The sequence below is a fragment of the Psammomys obesus genome, unplaced genomic scaffold (assembly GCF_907164565.1).
Source record: "Psammomys obesus unplaced genomic scaffold, mPsaObe1.curated_primary_1811, whole genome shotgun sequence".
NCBI lineage: Eukaryota > Metazoa > Chordata > Mammalia > Rodentia > Muridae > Psammomys > Psammomys obesus.
The window spans coordinates 25,522,346-25,532,315 of NW_026596079.1; the positions used below are offsets into that span (position 1 = coordinate 25,522,346).

At 39.4% G+C, this 9,970-nt stretch overlaps 1 pseudogene; it reads right to left on the bottom strand.

Annotated features, from left to right (window-relative positions):
* Window positions 1-514: 514 nt before the first annotated feature.
* LOC129690707 (60S ribosomal protein L31-like) lies at window positions 515-941 on the bottom strand (annotated as a pseudogene).
* Between the last annotated feature and the right edge of the window lie 9,029 nt (window positions 942-9,970).

A 9,970-nucleotide genomic window follows, 5' to 3' on the forward strand; every position in this document is an offset into this window, starting at 1 on the left:
AATTGGGTTAGGCTCTAATCTTTGTGTATCGCAATGTATCATTAGGAATCATTTCACTGTCTGTTTTATTTTAAAGGAAAACATTTTATTCTTGTTGTGCCAAGCTGCTTAGATCACTATCACTTCACTGACTAAACTTAACGTAGCTGGTGATATTTCATTCTTTCCATTATTGGTTTGGATACCTGTACTTTTCCTAAAATTGTCCAAAATCACTTCCTTCCACTATACTGACATCTATTTTTTTTTTTTTTTTTGGTACTTCTCTGTAATTTTGTTACAGGTTTTTAAATTAGCAGTCCTACCTTGAGATCAATCATCTCTCTAAAGATTACTGGTCCCTTTCAGTGGAGAAGAGTGTTTAGAAACCAAGATCTGAGTGGTTGGTGTAATGCATACTTGTGGAGTTTTGGCATTTAATGGCTTTCTTAATGGATACAACTATACATGAATTTATTTATTTATTTATTTATTTATTTATTTATTTATTTATTTATTTATTTTGTTTTTTTGAGGCAGTTGTGCAACTTTATTTGACATTCAGTTTAGTTCTCGTCCACATTGACCGTCTGTAGATTTTTGAATGTGGTCACCGGCACGTAAGTTACCAATGTGTAGAGCTTGTTTGGTGAATCCTCATCTTCATTACGTTTTCTGGAAAACGTACTCGGATGCGATAAGGAACATTCCTTATTCCTTTGGCCCAGACAGCTTTATTGAGCCTTGTATCTATGCGCACATCTGGAGTCCCCATCTCTTTCATGGCAAACTTCCGAATTTCTTTGAGTGCCCGGGGAGCACGCTTCTTGAAGCCCACGCCATGGATGCGCTTGTGGATGTTGATGGTGTACTCCCGGGTCACCACCTCGTTGATGGCAGAGCGGCCCTTCTTCTTCTCGCCACCCTTCTTGGCAGGAGCCATTCTGCCGGGGCCAAGCTGGAAAGGATGAATTTATTTTAATGTGTGCATAGACTAGCATACATTTTAAAAAACATACACACATGCTTAAATTATAAATATTTCTCTTTTTACAATTATTTAAAAACAGAGGCTAAACATGGGATGAGAAGAAGAAAACAGGGAAAAGAGCAAGGAACGAAAATGTTAAATTAGGTTTAAGAAATGAAAGTAATAGGAGCTGAAAAAAATGCCCCAGTGGTTAAGAGCTCTCCCTAAACCTTTGGATGACCTGAGTTTGATTCCCAGGACTAACATTGGATGGCTCACAACCACTTGTAACTAGAACTTCAGGAATCTCATGTCCTTTTATGGCCTCCAAAGACACTTAAACTGGTACAATATATATTCACACAAACACAATGCATGTAGAACAACATGGAAGTAATTGGCTATATTATATGATTATTATCTACTTATAGTGAGTATATACTATGTGTGTCTTTCTGCAAGTTACCTCATTCAGGATGACCTTTTCTAGCCTGCAAATTTTTTTTATTTCCTTATTTTTAATTGCTGAGTAGTGTTCCATTGTGTAAATGTAGCACAATTTCTGTATCCATTCCTCTGCTGAGGAACATCTAGGTTGTTTCCAGATTCTGGCAATTAAAAATAAAGCTGCTATGAACATAAGCAAATGTTATTGTTGACCAGCTTTTGGTTATATACCTAGGTGTGGTATGACTGGATCTTAAGTTAGCACTATTCATAATTTTCTGAGAAAGTGCCATATTGATTTCCAAAATTATCGTACAAGTTTACATTCGTATCAGCAATGGAGAAGTGTTCACCTTTCTCCACAACCTCTCCAGCATGTGTTGTCACTTGAGTTTTTGATTTTAGCCATTCTGATGGGTATCGTTTTGATTTTCATTTCCTTGATAATAAACATATTTTAACATTTTTCTTTATTATTTATAAGTGGACATTAGCCATATAATATAGGATAAACATACTAAAGTCTATAGTCCTAAAGAAGCTAAACAACAAGGAGGATCCAAGGGAAGATGCTTAATCCTCATTCAGAAGGATAAACAGGATAGACATCGGAAGTGGGAGACAAGGAACAGGACAGGAGCCTTCCACAGAGAGCCTCTGAAAAACTCTACCCAGAATGGTATTGGTATTGAAGCAGATACTGAGACTCATAGCCTAACTGTGGGCAGTGTGCAGGGAATCTTATGGAAGAAAAAGGAGATAGAAAGACCTGGAAGGGACAGGAGCTCCACAAGGAGAGCAACAGAGCCATAAAATCTGGGCCCAGAGGGTCCTGCAGAGATCGATGCTCCAACCAAGGATGGTGTATGGAGATAACCTAGACACCCTGCTCAGATATAGTCCATGGCAGCTCAGTATCCAAGTGGGTTTCCCCAGTAAGGGGAGCAGGGGCTGTCTCCGGCATGGACTCAGTAGCTGGCTCCCATGATCACCTCCTTGTGGGCTGCAGCCTTACCAGGCCACAGAAGAAGAGGATGCAGGCAATTCTGATGAAAACTGATAGGCTAGGGTCAGATAGTAGGGGAGGAGGACCTCCCTTATCAGTGAACTAAGGGAAGGACATAGGGGGAGAAGAGGGACGGATGGTGAGACTGAGAAGAGTCGAGGGAGGGACCCACAGCCCAGATATAAACCGAATAAATTGTAATAAATAATAAATAAATAAAAATTAAAAAAGAAAGAACATAATTGGTACAAAATGTTGAGAATTTACAGTTGGGATTATGTTAAAATAGTGACACAAAGACTTTTGTTATGTTATATAGTGAAAATCGGTCTTCCAGCAAAGCTTGAAGTTGAGTTTGTCAAACAAAAGTCTAGAATGAATCATTAAGTCAGAGTCAGTAGATGAGAATTTTACTTGTAACTTGTATTTTATAAATTTTGAAAGTAAATTGGTCAAAGTTTTCAGAAGTAATACACTTTTTTATCCCACCAATAAAATGTACTTTTTATCCCACTCATATAGTGCTTTATATGTAATATGTACATATTTACCTTATATGTGTCTATGTATACATATACACAGTCATAAAATGCAGTGAGAGAGTCCATTCACAGCAGAAGTCAGTTCTGTACAGGGTTTTTTTTTTTTTTTTTTGTTTTTTTGTTTTTTTTTATCAGGTAAGCCTGGTCTGATACCTGGCAAGTGATAAAGGGTTACAAGATTCATTCTTAGGGTGTAGAGGTAAAATCATTTTAGAGGAAGCCATATGGACTGACAGAAAAGACCCCATAAAATATTAATAATAACACAACAACTGTGTTTTGTGTATACATGTGTTCGAGAAAGACACATGCAAATGTAAACAAAACACATTAATTTATTTTCTCTAAAACATAAACAAACATTGCCTTGTTTAGCAGAATCTGCAAAATGCCTATTGCTCCCTTTGGCTTTTTTCTTTGCTACAATATAAGAATGTTTTGTATTAAATCCATTGTTATGAGTAAATTAATCTCAAAATATGCCAACGTGGTTTTCCATAGTATTAAGAATCTGAATTTCATATGCAAAAACTGCAACACTGGCGGAACATATCAGGTCTTGGAAATTAAAGAAACTTTTTCTGAAGGATAAAATTTCTCCAAGTTGAATGTAATAGACAGCCTAAAAATTGCTGGAAGGGTTGGATACCTTAGCTTTTGGGTCAAGAAAGGATTATAGAACTATGAGTATATATGGGAGACGTGCAAAGGACTTTGGTAGAGCTGGTCTCTCGCAGAGCTGTAGAGGGAGAAAATGAAGGCCCTCCAGTGGTCTGCTGACATCTGTATAGACAAATCCCCAAAGACACGTTTCTTCCTTCGCAGTGTAACTGGATTAGCAGATAAAAAACATTGTATGTGACATAATAAACCTGAAGAGCTCTGAACCCAGTTATTACAAGTAAGTTTGCTGACTCAGTCACTCTGCTGAATGTCCCCAGGCCTGTGGGGTTGCAGAAATGTTGGAAAGGCATGATCCTGAATGACAATACAAAGAATGGACATGTTATTCTGAGAACGAAGTGTGGGCTCCTTTGGTCATTCCAGGGACTGGATCATGACCCTTTCTGTATTAGCTTCAAATGAGAGTGCTAGAAAATTCTCTTCTGCCTCAAAGAGAGATACTGTCCAAGGCTGACAAGAAAACATGATGAAATATGTCTCTACAAGAACAGATAAGCCACAGCTAAGGTCATATAATTTCCAGCTGTTACCTTAGGGAAGATGAGATAAAATGCCCACCTTTGCTATGGAGTAGCACTACATTTGGCCTGATCTTAAAACCTGACAAGGTTTACTTACTTCTAAGAACATCTTTGTTCCTTCCCCATGTTCAAGAGTGTAAGTTCTCTTCTTTGCTGCTACACTGACTTCTGGGGAAAGGTTCCTGCCATGTGGTAAAAGTTCAACAATACATCTTGACTGAAGGATGCACTATCACAAACATGAAGCGAGAGTTACTTGAGTGCTGATGTGTACATCCTTTCCCTTTCCTCTGTGGCAAATGTGGACAGGAAAGCAAGCACGGAAACTCTCCTATGTATATGGTGCTTTGCTTGATCCTCAGATTTTCTGCTGCCCTCTTCACAGTCAGCAGTACGCAGGATAAAAATCTTGTGTGCTATCACATTCTCCACATGTATGGGACCAGAGGACCTTGCATGGTGGCCGAAACTGCTGAAATCTGACTTTGGAAATGTATCCAGGTAAAGGTACCAATATTTATAGCCCTGGCTCTTCACATTCCTAAAATTCTGAGATGAGAAATAAGAGCTTTAATGACACGGGACGAGAAGTTGATGGACCTTAGAAATAATGCTGAGTTGGGTCACATACCCAAAGTCATTAAAAATTGTGCAACAAAACAATCTGTTTTGACATGAAGGGTCTACAGAGGAGTTTCTAAGGTTATGGTTACAGATATTTTCCAGACAAGAAACTCATCTCTGACATTGATGATCTGGAAAATAGAAAAAGTAGTTCAAAACTGAAAGCAAACAGGCTGGTACTCAAAGAAGAAAGATGGATATTTTCTGACTGATCAGGTGGTTGTGTGATGGCCTTGCCCTGTCTGCCTTTGAACAGAAATGTTTCACACAAATGATTGAAACTTTAAAGAAATGTTTTCAGCCTAACACCTATATTAATAATGCCTTCATGGGGACACAATACTGTCAACATGCCGCAAAAATATCCAGTTACAAGCACCAGATTTCTGTGTCCAAGTGTTACCATACAGTGTCTTGGTATTGGCCCTGCTCAAAATTTTACAAGTGCACGAGAAAATGTTAAGGGGGAAAATAAAAGTTTTTTTTTAAAAAGTAGAAAATTGGGACCAGCAAAATGGCAGAGTATAAAGGTGCTTATCGCCGGCAGCATAAGCCTAAATTTGATTTCTCTAACCTAAAAAGGCAGAAAGAGAGAATCAGCTTCACAGAGCTGTTTTCTGACCTTTATATGTCCCGTGACTTTCAGGCACGCAGCACGTTACTGCCTCCTCCAACCCACACTGACTACACATGAAAGTAACTAAATCAAATAAAGTAAATAAAAAATTGAAATTTAGAAAAAGCTAAATCTAGAAAATAAGGGTCTAAGGAGATGGCTGGGTAGTTAAGAGGGCTTGTTGTTCTTCCCCTAGTTTAATTCCCAGCACCCACATCTGGAGGCTTACTACTACCCATACCTCAGCTCCAGGGGATTCAATATTATCTTCTGGCCTCAGTAAGAATCCCCTGCCCACCCCCACAAACCCAGAATTGCTAAAACAATCCTGTAGAGCAACAGATCATCTGGAAGTATCTCCATCTCTTATTTCAAGCTGTACTACAGAGCAATAGTAACAAAAACTGCATGGTATTGGCATAGAAACAGAATGGTGGATCAATGGAATCAATTAGAAGACCCAGAAATAAACCCACACACCTACAGATACTTGATTTTTCACAAAGAAGCCAAAATCACACAATGGAAAAAAAAAGACAGCATCTTCAACAAATGATGTTGAACTGGATGTCTGAGTGTAGAAAAATGCAAATAGATCCATAATTATCACCCGGCACAAAAGCAAAGTCCAAGTGGATCAAAGACCTCAACGTAAAACCAGACACACTGAATCGGTTAGAAGAAAAAGTGGGAAAGAATTTTGAACTCATTGGCACATGAGACAATTTCCTGAACAGAAAACCAACAGCACAGGCTCTAAGATCAACAATCAATAAATGAGACCTCATGAAACTGAAAAGTATCTGTAAAGCAAGGGACACTGTCATCAGAACAAAACGACAGCCAACAGACTAGGAAAGGATCTTTATCAAACCTATATCTGACACAGGGCTAATATCCAGAATATATAAAGAACTCAATAAGTTAAAAAGCAAAAAATCAAGTAATCCAATTAAAAGATGGGGTACAGAGCTAAACAAAGAGTTCTCTATAGAGAACTATCGAATGGCAGAGAAACACTTAAAGAAATGCTCAATGTCCTTAGTCATCAGGGAAATGCAAATCAAAACAACACTGAAATTGCACCTTATACCCGTCAGAATGGCTAAGATCAAAACTCAAGTGACAACACATACTGGAGAAGTTGTGGAGAAAAGGGAACCCTCCTCCATTGCTGGTGGGAATATAAACTTGGATAACTACATTGGAAATCCCTCTGGCACTTTCTCAGACTATTAGAAATAGTGCTACCTCAAGATCCAGCTATATCCCACCATTTGCCTGCAGATTTCATGATTTCCTCCTTTTTGATTGCTGAGTAGTATTCCATTGTGTAAAAATACCACAATTTCTGTACCCATTCCTCCGTTGATGGACATCTGGGTTGTTTCCAGGTTCTGGCTATTACAAATAAAGCTGCTATAAACATGGTTGAGCAAGTATCCCTTTTGTGTACTTGAGCAAAGTTTGGGTATATACCTAGCAGTGGTATAGCTGGGTCTTGAGGAAGCACTATTCCTAATTGTCTTAGAAAGCGCCAGATAGATTTCCAGAGTGGTTGTACCAGTTTACATTCCCACCAGCAGTGAAGGAGGGTTCTCCTTTCTCCACAACCTCTCCAGCATGTGTTGTCACCAGAGTTTTTCATCTTGGCCATTCTGATGGGTGTAAGGTGAAATCTCAGGGTCGTTTTGATTTGCATTTCCCTGATGGCTAATGAGGTTGAGCATTTCTTTAAGTGTTTCTCTGCCATTCGATATTCCTCTGTCGAGAATTCTCTGTTTAGCTCTGTTCCCCATTTTTTAATTGGATTACTTGGTTTGTTGCTTTTCAGCTTCTTTAGTTCTTTGTATATACTGGATTTTAGCCCTCTGTCAGATAAAGGGTTGGTGAAGATTCTTTCCCAATCTGTAGGCAGTCGTTTTGTTTTGACGACGGTATATACTCACTTATATAGACCTATAAGATATGACAAACATAATGAAATCTATACACCTAAAAAAGATTATCAAGAGAGCGGACATGGGGTAAGATGATCAATCCTCATTTAGAAAGACAGATGGGATGTGCATTGAAAGTATGACAGGAGTCGACTGAGCACATCTGAAAGACTCTAACTAGCAGTATTTTCAAAGCAGATACAAAGACTCATGATTAAACCTTCGGCAGAGTACAGGGAATCATATGAAAGAAGGGGAGTTAGTATGATGGGGAAAGGATAGGAGCTCCACAAGGACCAAATATATCTGGGCACAGGGTCTTCTCAGAGACTGTCATTCAACCAAGGACCATGTATGGATATAACCTAGAACCTCTGCTCAGATGTAGACTGTGGTACAGTAACAATTGGTAGCTCAATAACCAATTGGTTTCCCATAGTGAGGGGAACAAGGACTATTTCTAACAGGAACTCAATGACTGTCTCTTTGGCCTCCCCACCCCCCAAGGGAGGAGCAGTCCTGTTAGGCCACAGAGGAGGGCTTTGCAGCCAGTCCTGAAGATACTTGATAAAACAGGATTGGATGAATGGGGAGGAGGTCCCCCCCCCATCAGTGGACTTGGAAAGGGGCAGGGTGGAGATGAAGGAGGGAGGGTGGGATTGGGAGGGAATGAGGGATCGGGACACGGCTGAGATACAGAGTTAATAAAATGTAACTGATAAGAAAAAAAAAAAAAAGATCCAGCTATACCTCTCCTAGGTACGTATCCAAAAGATGATCAGTTATACAATAAGGACATTTGCTCAACCATGTTAATAGTAGCTTTATTTGTAATAGCCAGAATCTGGGAACAACCCAGATGTCCCTCTTGAGGAATGGATACAAAAATTTGTGGTACATTTAGACAATGGAACATTACTCAGCTATTAAAAACCAGGAAATCTGGAAATTTTCAGGCAAATGGTGGGAACTAGAAAAAATCATCCTGAGTGAGGTATCACAGAAGCAAAAAGACACACATGGTATATATTCACTTATAAGTGGATATTTGACATGTAATATAAGATAAGCATAACAAAATCTATACACCTAAAGAAGCTAAGCAAGGAGGACTCTGGGTAAGATGATTAATCCTCACTCAGGAAAGCAAATAAGACGGACATCAGAAGAGGGAGAAAACAAGAAACAGGACACGAGCCTACTACAGAGGGCCTTTGAAGGACTCTACCCAGCAGGGTATCAAAGCAGATGCTGAAAATCATAGCCAAACTTTGGGCACAGTGCAGGAAATCTTCTGAAAGAGGAGGGAGATAGAAAAACCTGGAGGGGTCAGGTGCTCCAGAAGGAGATCAAGAGCAACAGAACCAAGAAATCTGGGTCCAGGGGTCTTTTCTGAGACTGATACTCCAAACAAGGACCATGCATGGCGATAACCTAGAACTGCTGCACAGATGTAGCCTATGGCAGCTCAGCGTCTAAGTGGGTTCCTAGTGAGGTGTACAGGGGCTGTCTCTGACATGAACTCAGTGGCTGGCTCTTTGATTGCCTCCCCCTGACGGTGGAGCAGCCTGGCCAGGCCACAGAGGAAGACAATGCAGCCAGTCTTGATGAGATCTGATAGGCTAGGGTCAGATGGAAGGAGAAGAGGACCTCTCCTATCAGCGGACTTGCGGAGGAGCATGGGAAGGGATGAGGGAGATGGGAGAGGGAGGGTTGGACTGGGAAGGGTTGAGGGAGGGGGCTACAGCTGGGGTACAAAGTGAATAAATTGTAATTAATAAAATAAATAATTTTTAAAAAGGAATCCCCCACATATAAGCACCCTCACATGTATACTCAAATAAAAATAAATAAAAGTAATTTTTTAATCTACAAAATCATTAAGATTGTATTATTAAAATGAAACACATAAAAAAAACAATGAGCCACTCTGATCATTCTATTTCAACTTGGAAAGAATGAGCTTGAAACATTATCTTTAGAGAACAATAGGAGTCCCCTTCTGCTCTTGATGAAGTCATTGCCCAATCTCCATTTTATATTAACTTTGTTGATCCTGTTCATTTATTTACATGTCTTTGACTAAAAAGCAAGAACAGTCTCATAATTCAATATATTCTGTTCTGTGGCCACATCTGATGCCAGAGGGTTAAAACCTGGACTTAACTTCTTGGTGAAGGAGAAATTGCATGCGCTGGGCTAGCTTCCAGGGAAGGCTTTTTCCACTTTCTGAGGCCATGTGTGCTTTGTCCATCTTCTGGATTTTAGGTCCAAGTAAGTAAACACGGTTTGGAATAATTCAAGTGGAGCATGTTTGGTAAATGACTGAAATGTACTCCAGATTCAAGAGATTTCTAAGGAACACAACAGCAAGCCACTGCCATATCCTGCAGTGAGGGACAGACAGGGAGAAAATCTCCTCTGTCATCCCCTCCTCTGAGCTAAGCCTTGCTGTGCTGGGGTCAATTAAGATGGCTGAACATTGCCTAAAATATTTAACTTCAAGGCCCAGATGTGGCTTTCTTAATTGGTTAATTTTAGTATTGATACATGAAAATTAAAAATGTATATATTTACAAGTCTGTATACATCACAAGCTGTTTAAATTGGGTTAAATGAATCTATTCAAAATTCATCATTT